Consider the following 12,352-nt stretch of genomic DNA (forward strand, 5'->3'; position numbering starts at 1 on the left):
GCACTGGGACTTCCCTGGTGGCACAGTGGTTAAGACTCTGTGCTCCCAATGCAGGGGGCCTGGGTTCGATCCCTAGTCAGGGAACTAGATTCCACATGCGTGCTGCAACTAAGAGTTCGCATGCCACAACTAAGGAGCCCAAGTACCACAACTAAGGAGCTGGTGAGCCACAACTAAGGAGCCCACCTCCTGCAACTAAGAAGCCCACCTGCTGCAACTAAGACCCAACACAACCAAATAAAATAAATAAATAAAAGTAGGAGGGCTTCCCTGGTGGTGCAGTGGTTGAGAGTCCGCCTGCTGATGCAGGGGACATGGGTTCATGCCCCGGTCTGGGAAGATCCCACATGCCGCGGAGCGGCTGGGCCCGTGAGCCATGGCCACTGGGCCTGCGCGTCCGGAGCCTGTGCTCCGCAGTGGGAGAGGCCACAACAGTAAGAGGCCCACGTACCGCAAAAAAAAAGTAGGAAACTTTCTAATGTACACATGTATATCTGCAAAAAAAAAAAAAAACTGCCCTCAAAAGGCTCTTTAAAAAAGAAAAAAAGATTAGTGAAGCACTTTATGATTTTCAGAGAAGGGTATGCAGCAATACTTGCTAATTTTTAGTGGGGAAAGTGTGATCTGCTCCTTAAAAAGACATCTTGTGTTGGGTTTCAGGGCAAGTTACTGTTTTCAGAAACCAAGTGGAATCTAACACTATGAAACAATGCCAAGAAAAAAGGAAGGAAAACGCAAAACTAAAGGAGCACCCCTACCCATTGTTCCAACTCTTCAAAAGTTTCTGAAAACATATGAGAAGCATTGTGCACAGACTCAGACGTCCGTGTGTCCAGCCATCAAAAGGGACTTGAAAGCCAGCATCAACCATGAACGGATTCTCAGGAAGGTGAGTGTGTCCTCTCCCCTCCTTATTCTTCCCTGAAATGAATTGATGAGGGTTTCCTCCCAAGGAACATGGGTCCTTAATCCCCTCAAGCCCAGAACTGGTGGTGTCACCCCCTCTGCGTTCCTGCTGCGTGCTGTCCAAAGCCTGACGCTGGCACCAAGGTCTGCTCAGCACTTCTCCTACCATCCCCCTCCTCTCTCCCCATCTGCCCATCCCCGTCCTTCCAGCAGGTCTGCCTTTTCTCACACCATTTCACCTCTGGAATGGACAACCCACCCCTCCTCCCATTCTACGTCTGGAGAACCCAGCCCCAAAACACCACTTCTGTCATCATTGCAGGGCCTCCCTCCCCAGCACTCCTGACCCCTCCAAAAGAATGTCTCCTTGCCTTGACAGCTGGTGTGTCCATGCCATCAGGCCAGACTTGCACACACTCACGCCTCCATTCTCACTTGGAGTGAGATCAGCAAACACATCATTTGGGTTTCAGAAAAAAACCTGATGTCTTATCTTTGCTGAGATTAAATCTAGGGATTGGGTGTAAGGGGAAAAGAAGAGAGGCCAGCAGTTAAGCTAAGTGGTCAACTCTTGGGGTGGAGCACCTGACAGACCAGAAGGGGGAGACTGGCACCCAAAGACAGACTGTCCAGCTTTACAACTTTTCTATCACCAGCCCAGAAAGACAGTCTGTGTTTTAATAATCACATACCTACTGATTTCCTAAAATGCTGTGTTAAACAAGACAACAAACTAAACAAAATAATTAGATAGAGACAGGTGCTTTTAAAAATCATTGCTTTGGACTTTCCCTGGTGGCACAGTGGTTAAGAATCCGCCTGCCAATGCAGGGGACATGGGTTCGAGCCCTGGTCCGGGAAGATCCCACATGCTGCACAGCAGCTAAGCCCGTGCGCCACAGCTACTGAGCCTGCGAGCCACAACTACTGAGCCCACGTGCCACAACTACTGAAGCCTGCCCGCCTAGAGCCCGAGCTCCGCAACAAGAGAAGCCACCGCAATGAGAAGCCCACGCACCACGGTGAAGAGTAGGCCCCGCTCGCCGCAACTAGAGAAAGCCCGCCCTCAGCAACGAAGACCCAACGCACCCAAAAATAAATAAATAAAGTAAAATAAGTCATTGCTTTAAGGTGACTTTGACACAAATCCATTACACCCATATTTTTCCTGAATGTGTTTGGGGGTGGAAGGGTGATTACATTGCACCCCACACAAAGAGACCCTCCTGGAGTTCCTCTCTACCATCTCTCTCTTTCGCCTGAACTCCCACTTCCCAGGGCAGCTGCCCTCCTCCCTCTCTCCTCTGGTCCCTTCGGTCTCTCCCTCTCCACCTCTTCCACTCTGCTGTTCCCCACCTGCCCTCATAGGTCTTTCTAATTCCTTCTTTTGCAGTTGCTTCTCTGGGCTCCCCCAGCACCCACATATCTCCCAGCTCATCCCAATGGAGGAGCTTCCCAGTCATCCTTTTTGTGGTAAAATAATTATTAATTCATTTTTTTCCTATGTAGTTTTTATAATTAGGCTGCACTACTTAATCATAAGGGTTCGTCATAAATCTCGTTCAAATTTATAACCTCGTCAGCAATGTTTTCCAAACATTTTTAATTACAGTCACCATCAGAAATATAATTAACATCATGACCCAGTATATAAGTACTGGAGTGAATCAGTATGACCATAACAGCTGTTTATGTTGGGTGGGTTGCTTTGGTTGGATCTCCATTTTGATTTTGAATATCACTAAAATAAAGGTCTCATGAGACAATTATTCCTTACAGCATAGTATACACTCAGATCATCTCCCTTCTTTTCTATTTCATTAAAGAAAGAAAAAATAAAAAGGTGGTTACAATCCACTAAATTGATTTCCCAACCCAAAGAGGGACAGTAACATGCTGGAAAAATCTCTACCCTGTGGGACTTTTCATGGAGCTTTGCATATGGCAGGAACACCCTAAGTTTGTGTTGAATTATCACCCCAACGCACACTTGATCCACAGTTAATAACTATTTTAAATGTTCTTATGGTGTTGTCTAATGACAATATTCTTTCTCCACGTATTTTATGACCTCTCTTTATGGTGCCCACCTGTAGTTTTTTTTCTTACATTCCAGTTTATACTTGTAAGACCCGATGACTCCCCGCCAAGCATCCTACCAATTTCCTTGGAACCTTTGCTCATGACAGTCCAGGATGAGTGTTACATGCTGGAGAGAGAGATCTGCATCTGGGGCTTTCAGCTGAGCAACCCAGAGATCGCCAGACTCTTGAGTCATGCGTTTTAAAAATAGCTCTGCAGTTAACCTTAAAATTGAATATAAGCATATTACATCATGTGTTCCAACTATAGTTTATTTGGTTGTTTTGGAAAAAAAAACAAGTATTTTTAATGAAATATTTCAAACATATAAAAGTGTAAAAAATAATAGAACTGACATCTATGTACTCACCGCCATGTAATATACTTTTTAGGGAATGAAAATTGCAGATATTTACAAATACGATAGCTAAAGTGTCATCTTACTTCCTTTCCCTCATCTACTTCCCAGAGGTACCACTAGCCTAGAGTTGATGTGTATCAACCCCGTGCATGTTTTTATACTTTTTTGACATATGCATGTATGTTTTTACTTACATACATGGAATTGTACGTTGTGTATGATTTTGTGGCTTACTCTTTTACTTATATTATGTTGTCAAGATTTCTCCATGCTCATTACTTTTGACTGCTATCATATCACACATAATCTTCATTCCTGAATGACAGTTTTGCTGGATATACACTTATAGATTAAATACTATTATTTTTTAAATTGAACTTCCATTATTGTGACTGAGAAGTCATGTACAGGACTCTGCTTCTGGAAAGAGCAAATCAGATAATTCAGATCAATCCTTTTGCTGAGGGCAACAAGAAGCTAAAATACACAATATGGGATATAAAGCAGCTTGATTCCTACTTCACATCATACCCCAGAATCAATTCCAGATGGATTACAAATTTAAGGCAAAACAATAAAGTTTCTAGAAGGTAATATAGGACAATACCATCATGACTCTGGGGTTGAGAAAAACTTCTCAAACAGGACCCAAAGAGCACTAATTTTTCTAGTCCTTTGCCTTTTTGAAAATCCCTTTTATTTCTCTGAATGTGTTCAACTTTTATTTTATAATCTGTGTCTAATAGTTTCAATAATCTGAATTATTTTAGAGTCTGATATTGCTGACTCTTGCTTCTTCTGGCTCTTACTTATGGTGACATTTCTTTGTATGTTTTTGTCATTTCTTTTTGACTGTAAATTCATATTTCATGAAAAAAAATAGTTGTAGCAATTCCTTGAGCTCTGATTTGCAGATAGCTTTCTCCAGAGAGGATTTGTAGTTGTTTCTGCCACATACTCAGAGCTACATGAAATTAAATTCTTGATCTGAGGTTTCTTTGAGCCATCCAAGTGATGTTAATTCAGGGTGCAAACCTGTGCTAAGGCTAGTTTGTGAGTTCTCAGGGGATGTGTTTTTTCCCATATACTCAGTATCAGTTTGAGATGGGCCATTTTCCCTGGGATCCTTTGAGGAAGGGAGAGTTGGGTTTATTTCTAGTTCATCCTTACTCTAAGGACATAGCACTATAATCCACTTTATGTTTTGGGCCACACCTCTATGTAGGATTTCCTGTTGGACTCCTCACCTTGGGCCTAATCTCCTATCCCCGGACTGTATGATCCATTAAAATCATAGCTCAAATCTGCTGTTTTAATGATGCTCTCAAAAGGAAATCTGGCCTCAGTGCCCTCTAGGGTCCTACTTTCTCTCATTCATTGACCTTTGTGTATTCCTCACTAACCTGCCAGTCAATCAACACATTTTAAAAAGATATGTTTAAAACTCTTAGAAGAACGCATGCGGAAAAGCTTCATGATATTGGATTTGGCAGTGATTTCTTGGATATGACACTAAAAGCATAGGCAACAAAAGAAAAACTAGATGCATTGGACTACATCAAAATGAAAAACTTCTCTGCTTCAAAAGACACAATCAACCGAGTGAAAAGGGAGAAAATAGTTGCAAATCATATATCTGATGAGGGCTAATATCCAGAATATATGAGTTCTTTAACTCATATAACTCAACAACAAAAAAAATAAGCAAGCTGATTTAAAATGGTCAAAGGACTTGAATAGACATTCTCCAAAGAAGATATACAAATGACCAATAAGCGCATGAAAAGATGTTCAACATCATTAATCATTAGAGAAATGCAAATCAAAACCACAATGAGATACCATCTCATGTCAGCTAGGAGGGTTACTATCAAAAAAAGCAGAAAATAATGTGTTGATAAAGATGTAGAGGAATTGGAACCCTTGTGCACTATTGGTGGAAATGTAAAATGGTGCAGCCACTATGGAAAATAGTATGGCGGTTCCTCAGAAAATTAAAAAGAGAACTACCCTATCATCACTACGTATCATCTGGGTACATACCCAAAAGAATTCAAAGAAGGGTCTCAAAGAGATATTTGAACATTCATGCTCATAGCAGCATTATGCACAAAAGCCAAAGATGGAAGCAACCCAAATATCTATTGACAGACCAATGGGTAAACAAAGTATGGTATATACTAGAATATTATTCAGCCTTAAACAGAAAGGAAATTCTGACACATGCTACAACGTGGATGAACCTTGAAGAACTCATGCTAAGTGAAATAAGTCAGAAACAAAAGGGTATTGTATCATTTCACTTATATGAGGTACCTAGAGTAGCCAAATTCATAGAGACAGGAAGTAGAATGGCGGTTACCAGGGGCTGCAGGGACGGGAGAATGGGAGCTTTTGTTTAATGGGTACAGAGTTTCAGTCTTGCAAGATGAAAAAAGTTCTGGAGGTGGATGGTGGGGAGGCTTGCACAATAATGTGAATATACTTAATGCCACTGAACTTTACCCTTAGAAATGATTAAGATGGTAAATTTTATATGTATTTGACCACAACTTAAAAATAGAATTTTAAAAAGATATTTTAAATATATAACCAGAATTTTTGGTTGTTTTTATTCAGATGGTTAGTCAGGGTACCCAGTCCATTCAAGCTGGAAACAGAAAGCTGTCCTTGAATGTTCACAGTGATCCTTAGCAGTTCCTTAAAATGTACCCTCCTCGGTAATCTGGAGGCTGCTGAGGAATTCTATCCGCGATGGCCGTGGTCTTGCCCACAGCAGTGCGGGTGCCCCAGCGGGGGGACACTGCAAACCACTGGCTGAGATCTTCTGGACTTGGTCCAGAGTTTGTTTTGCACAGACCAATGTTCGCATCAGCAGTGATGTGTCACGTGGCCTCCTCTGTCAGAAACACAGCTTCAGAAATCTGATCCAGCACTCAAACTAGACTTTCTCTCTTTAAAGAGGCCTCAGGCACCAGCTCTGTAGTTAAAGTTGCAAGGGCTTGTTTATGCTCAACCGAGGTATAATTTGGAATCCTATCTCTGACCAACATGTCATTACCTCACAAAACCCTAAATCCTCCAAACCCCACCAAAGTCACTTTCAGGCTTAAATTCTGAACTGAGGGAATTCTCAGGTTGTGGTGATTCTAATTGCTAAAAGGTGGCCTTCCTGATTTGATACTCTCTCCTATCAGTTAGGTAGGGATTTAACTGTCATTGGGATCCTTTGTTATCACAAGAAATGACCTTGCCTTAGGCTTGTGCTTATAGTGTGCTGCAATATATCTTCTCTCATCATAAAGCTTGATGTTTCCCATACAATTTTTCAATGAGTCTTCATTTTAAAGGGAAATTATTTTGTGTTCATGCCACTTTCTCCTTGGGTAATTAGAAAGTTATCTTAGAAGCCAAAATGTTGAGGTAATTAACATGAGTGACTTTGAAGTAACTTATAAAAACACAGAGCATATTTATCTTCATCGTGTCAGCACTTTTTACCTACGTTCTCAGGCTTTGCTTCTGGAATCGAAGGGGCGCAACCCCTGCCCATTTACCACCCTCGAACTAATTGATTGCAAGATGGATCCGTGGTCTTTGGGGAGACTTGGGAGGGCTCTGCAGTTCAGCAGTTGCATTTTCTTGTCCCCAATTACTGCAAGTAAGGTGGAATGAGGAGTTCCTTCAAGGCCCTTCCTGCTGTCAGCAGAGGGTAGGCAAAGGCAGGGGAGGGAAATGTCCTGGTTTCTTGTGCTTCATCAAGTCATTGCTGAAAGGGGACACTGTGAAGCCTCCTTAGAGTTCATGTCCCTGAGTAAATGTTAGGGTTCTCAGAAAGAGTCTCTAGCCATTCATTTATTCTTTCAACAAATATTTGTTGAAGGCCAGTTTGTACAAGGCACGGTGCTTGTTGCTAAGGAACGTATAAATATATTTAAGGCGATGCCACTGTCCAAGGGAGTCCTTGGTATAGTAGAGGGAGGAGACGTGCTCTTGATTATGTATAGTGCAAGGAAGAAAGTCTGAATATCACAGAATATGTCCATATACATTTTAGTGGTAGTTTGGATAAGGGAAACCACGATTCCCTAGGTGATGGGTCAGTATTCACCAGGAGAGGAGGTGGGAGGAAGGGTAGTGATAATAACAATAATAATAACAGCTGATGGTTATTGAGTGCCTACTGTGTGCCAAGCACAGTGCATGGATTTTCTCACTTTTTTCTCCCAACAATAAATAGATGTTTACCATTACGTAGAGATGTATGATACATAATGATAGATATGTACCATTTCTAACCCTTGAGTATAGGTGAGGAAAGACTCAGGGGGATTAATTGCTTTGTTCAAGGCCATTCAGCTCTTAGGGATGGAGCCTAGATGTGAATTCAGGTGTCTGAATCAGAGCCCACCTCTGATCCATGCTACTAGATTGCTGGGGTCTATAATTTACCATCCATAAATAATTTCAAACTGCTTGTGTGATCTGGGGTAGGTCACGTGACTTCTCTGATCTATAATGAGATGATCTCTTCCACTTCCTAAGTCTATGATTCTGTGATTCTTCCCATGGAGTCAGGTGATGGCTTGTACTCAAAAGGTCAGTGGGCTGTGAAGTGAAAGAGATGAGTCATGCCTGAGAAGTGATATCACAATGACACAAAGGCCCCATTAAAGGACTAAGATCTTATCAGGGCCCTGGTGGTGACAAGTCCATCAGCAAGAGCTGGGGAGAGCCAGTATCCTGTGGAGGTTCTCCAGCTTTCTGAATTGCTGGGAGGAGCCGTAGTCAGGGTCTCCTAACACAGGGCAGCAGAAGGTCAGGGTCCTTGGGATACCATGCAGTGATGCAGGATTGGCCATGGGGTCTCCCCAGCTCCCCAGCTGGGCCAGGCAGACCCAGCTCCACTGCTAAGAGACCCCTCTAGACTCCAGTTCCTGTGCTAGACCCAAAGATCTGCACTGGGGAGAAGAAAGAAGGAATTTCCATCTTCAGGAAACAGCTTACTTTAATCGTCAGTGGAAATCCTGCTGTTGCTAAGACGCCTAGATTTGTCAGGGTTGAGTAGGTGGGGTCAGCACCGAGACCTCAACACTGGTCAGATTGCAGGTTATTAGCCTCTGGGGATTGGAGTTCCTTCCTCACTGTCTTCCCTGATAGGCTGTGAAGTCTAGCAGGCAGGATACCCCTCCTTCTTATACACAGCTGCATCCTCACAGCCGCCATGGTAGCTGGCCCTCAATAATTACTCACTGAAGGAATTAATAAATTTTCAAAGTTATTTCTGTTAATACTACTCACTTCATTTTAAAGTTCAAGCCTTGACATTCCAAATTCCCTGAAGATGTCCCGTTACCTCATTGGTCCTCAATTTATTGACCTAATACCTACCTACCCCTAGAGGCTGTTGCCGGCATGAATGAGTTGATGGGTGTTCACTTTGCAGACTCTAGTGACTGTGCAATACAAGGCAAGGAGAACCTCAGGGCCAAGGAGAGCCAAGAGGTTGAACTTTCTTGAACCTGCCCTGGACATGTCTTAGAAGACTTCTCCTTACAGAGTCCTAGTACCACTGGGTCTTCCCCGCCTCCTTGGTCCCTGCCAGGTGGGCCACCTCTCCTGTCTTCAGGGTTCACAGCTTGCTCTCTGTCTGCTCCCTGAATGGGTATTTCAAACAGTCCTCCGCTCGCTTTGCCCAGGAGGCAGACTCTGGTTCCCCCTCCTTCACACACAGGCTTCCCCCGCAAATCATCCCAGCCCACATCCCCCCCCAGCCCTGGAAATCCAAACTGAGGACCAGCAAAAGTGCCTCTAACTGCCCTGGGGAGTGCCTTAAAATTAATAATCTAATGGTGACATAGTTTTAAAAGTTACTTATTTGCTCCTATCATTTTTTTTTTTTTAGATTTGGAAATGAAGAAATTGAGAGTATTTTCTCAGGCCTGGAGAACAACCAAAGGCTTCAAGGCCTTAGTCTGCGCTACTGTGGGCTAGGGCCACAGAGCGGGTCGAGGCTGGGCTCCGCCATACGCCAGAGTGCCATTTGGTGAGAGGGTCCCCTGCTCCCCCTCCTACAACTTGGCACTGTTCTGTCTTGACTTATATAACTAGTTACTTACAGAGCCTACTAGCCCATGAGTTCCTTTGATTTTTTTGTTATGATGTTTTTAATCATCTTCTTCCCCTCCAGTTATTTTGTTTTCCTTTTCTTAATTATAATAGAAAGATCCCTTAGTTACATTTGAGAATCAAGGATGTCATGTTAAATGCATATTTTGGCCAGTTGATGTGGCTACTAGGTCTATTTTTTATGACGTGGTCTATTATTATTTATTATGATTATTTATTATTTTGTAACTAGGTCTATTATTTTATGAGGTGAAGACCCAAATCCAAGTTTGAGAACGTGGAAAGAACAGCAAATGAACGGTGTATTTCACCCCTTCCCCAGTGAGCTGCACCTTGATGGCAATCACTTTCAGTGTTCTGGAGCTCTGGGTCTCCTCTGACCCCTAGCAGAGTATGCAGAGACGCAGGGGAAAGACCAGCCAACCACTTCCTCACCAGACCCCAGGAATCCCCCTCAGGTGCTCCAAGGTAAGCAGTGGGGAACTTAGTGCTAAACTCTGTTGGGGCCATCTGAAAGAAGGAACATTTGCTTTGCGATTAAAAGTGACCTCCCCAGTGATCAGTGGAGATTCCTCTTCCTGAGAATGTGTGGGAGCAGAATAAAAGACCCCCAAAGATGTCTTTGTCCTAATCTTCAGAACCTGTGACTATGTTACCTCACATGGCAAAAGGATTGTTATAAGAGGAAGGCCGGAGGGTCAGAGTCAGAGAGAAGGAGATGGGACAGTGGAAGGAGACGTTGGAGTGAAGTGGGGAAGGGGCCATGAGCCAAGGAATGTAGGCAGCCTCTAGGAGCTGGAAAGGTCAAGGAAACGAATTCTTCCCCAGAGCCTCCAAAAGGAACGCAGGTCCACTGATGCCTTCACTTTTGCCTGTAGGACCCATTTCAGACTCTGACCCCCAGAACTGTAAGGTAATACACTTGTATTGTTTTAAGCCGCTAAGTTTGTGGTCATTTGTTACTACAGCAATAGGAAACTAGTACAGCATGTTAATCAGCACTCTTTCAGTTAAAAGTGAAAGCAACTCAAACAGAACTAAAGATAAATAGGGATTTATTGGCCCACATAACTGAGACATCCACAGGTGGAGCTGTCTCAGAGATGGCTGAATTCAGGAGCTCAAACCGTGTCATCAGGAAACCCCGAGTTTGCTGCTCGTGACTCTACTTCCCTTCCCAGCGTTGGCCTTCTCTCCCAGGGCAGACAGGCTTCCTCCAAGCAGGAACAGCGGTTGACATGTCCGCCAGCAGTCCCAGGGCTATATCATCATTACTTGTAATCACCCAGAGAAGTGTGAACCTCTTTCTTCTGGTGACTGTGGGTCAAATCCCATTGAAAGGCTCTAATTGGCTCTCCTTGGGTCACATATCTACCTCTTGGACCAATCCCTACAGTCCAGGTCATGGTAAACCATGATTGGCCAGGACTGATCACACACCCCATGGGGGTGGGGTGAAACACTGTGATGGGAGCACTACCAGAATCACAGTATTTCCAGCGGGGAAGTGGCAGTCCCCCTCAAAGAAGTAGGCAGATGAGGAGCACAGATGCAGGACAGATGAGAACAACAGCTGCTTACTTCCCCATAAGAGGGTTATCGTTTGTTTTCATAGATCCCAAGTACACATATTCATGACACGTTTTAAAGCTGACTACTTTTAATCATTGGTAACAGTAAATGGTAGCAAGTTAGTAGCATAGACTTAGAGTCAGACCTGCGTTCAAATCCTACTCCAGCTGTGAGTGACTCTGGGCAAACTCAAATTGATCTAACTTCAGTTTCTTCAGCTACAAAATAAACATAACGATAACTACCCCCCTGGTGTTTAGTGCAGTTTAAATGACATAATGTAAAGCAGTTAGCACATGCCTTACACACAATAAGTCCTTGAGGGATGTTAGTTATCATCATCACTATCATCGTTATCATTACAGCAAAAACAACCCTTTCCTAGCTTGAAGCATGTTGGTGACCACGACCACTCTACTTGCTGGAAAAAAGTGGAGATAAACAGCTGAAGTCTAGCGTACAGCATGGTGACTATAGTTAACAATGCTCTGGTGCATATTTGAAAGTTAAGAGAGCAGATCTTAAAAGTTCTTATCACGGGGGAAAAACATTTGTGACTATGTGTGGTAATGGATGTTAACTAGACTTATTGTGGTGATCGTTTCACAACAGATACAAATATCGAATCATTACGTTGTACACCTGAAACAAATGTTATATGTCAATTAGATCTCAGTGAAAATTACTGAAATACAATTATTCTCTGACCCTTTTGCTGTGTCCTCACATGGCCTTTCCCAGGTGTGTGCACCCAGATAGAGGGAGCTCTCTGGTGTCTAATAAGGACACTATCCTAACTGATCAGGGCCCCACCCTTATGATCTCATTTAATCTTAAGTACCTCCATAGAGGCCCCATCTCCAAATACAGCCATATGGGGGGGTTCAACCCAGTTTGTTTCAAGGCAGAGTTGTAAAGGTCAGGGACTGGGGAGCTCCAGGGGTCTGGCAGGATGTGCTACAGCATGGGTTGTGGGGGGTCGGTGCTGGATTTCTTGGCTCAAGAAGCACATTTGAGGGTGGCAAAGTCCAGCTGGAGGGGCTTTGATCCCACACCCCCTGGGGCCAGGTGAGGGCTGGCAAGATACCATAATCATTTTTATTGCCTCATATGCCTCTTCTTTTCATGTGTGGCTAATCCTGCTGGCAAAGAAGTGAAATCAAGATGGGAAAACTAATTTGCCTGAGCAGAGGTCTATCAATCCAGTTCTGAAACAGAAGGCACTTTTACTCTGTGCTGGTGTTACCGTTATGGACTGAACGTTTGTGTCATCCCCACTCCCCCCTGCCAAATTCATAGGTT

General features: G+C 43.5%; 1 pseudogene across 1 annotated transcript in view; it reads left to right on the forward strand.

Moving 5' to 3' along the window:
- Positions 1 to 709: 709 nt before the first annotated feature.
- Positions 710 to 12,352, forward strand: part of LOC309806520 — a 45,251-nt pseudogene continuing 33,608 nt past the window's right edge. The window contains exons 1-5 of the transcript in view: positions 710 to 889; positions 3,023 to 3,175; positions 6,863 to 7,010; positions 9,255 to 9,385; positions 9,725 to 9,946. The product of the transcript in view is annotated as an uncharacterized misc_RNA (transcript). The remainder of the gene's footprint in view (positions 890 to 3,022; positions 3,176 to 6,862; positions 7,011 to 9,254; positions 9,386 to 9,724; positions 9,947 to 12,352) is intronic.

The sequence above is a fragment of the Mesoplodon mirus genome (assembly GCF_964341445.2).
Source record: "Mesoplodon mirus genome assembly, chromosome: 6".
Classification (NCBI taxonomy): domain Eukaryota; kingdom Metazoa; phylum Chordata; class Mammalia; order Artiodactyla; family Ziphiidae; genus Mesoplodon; species Mesoplodon mirus.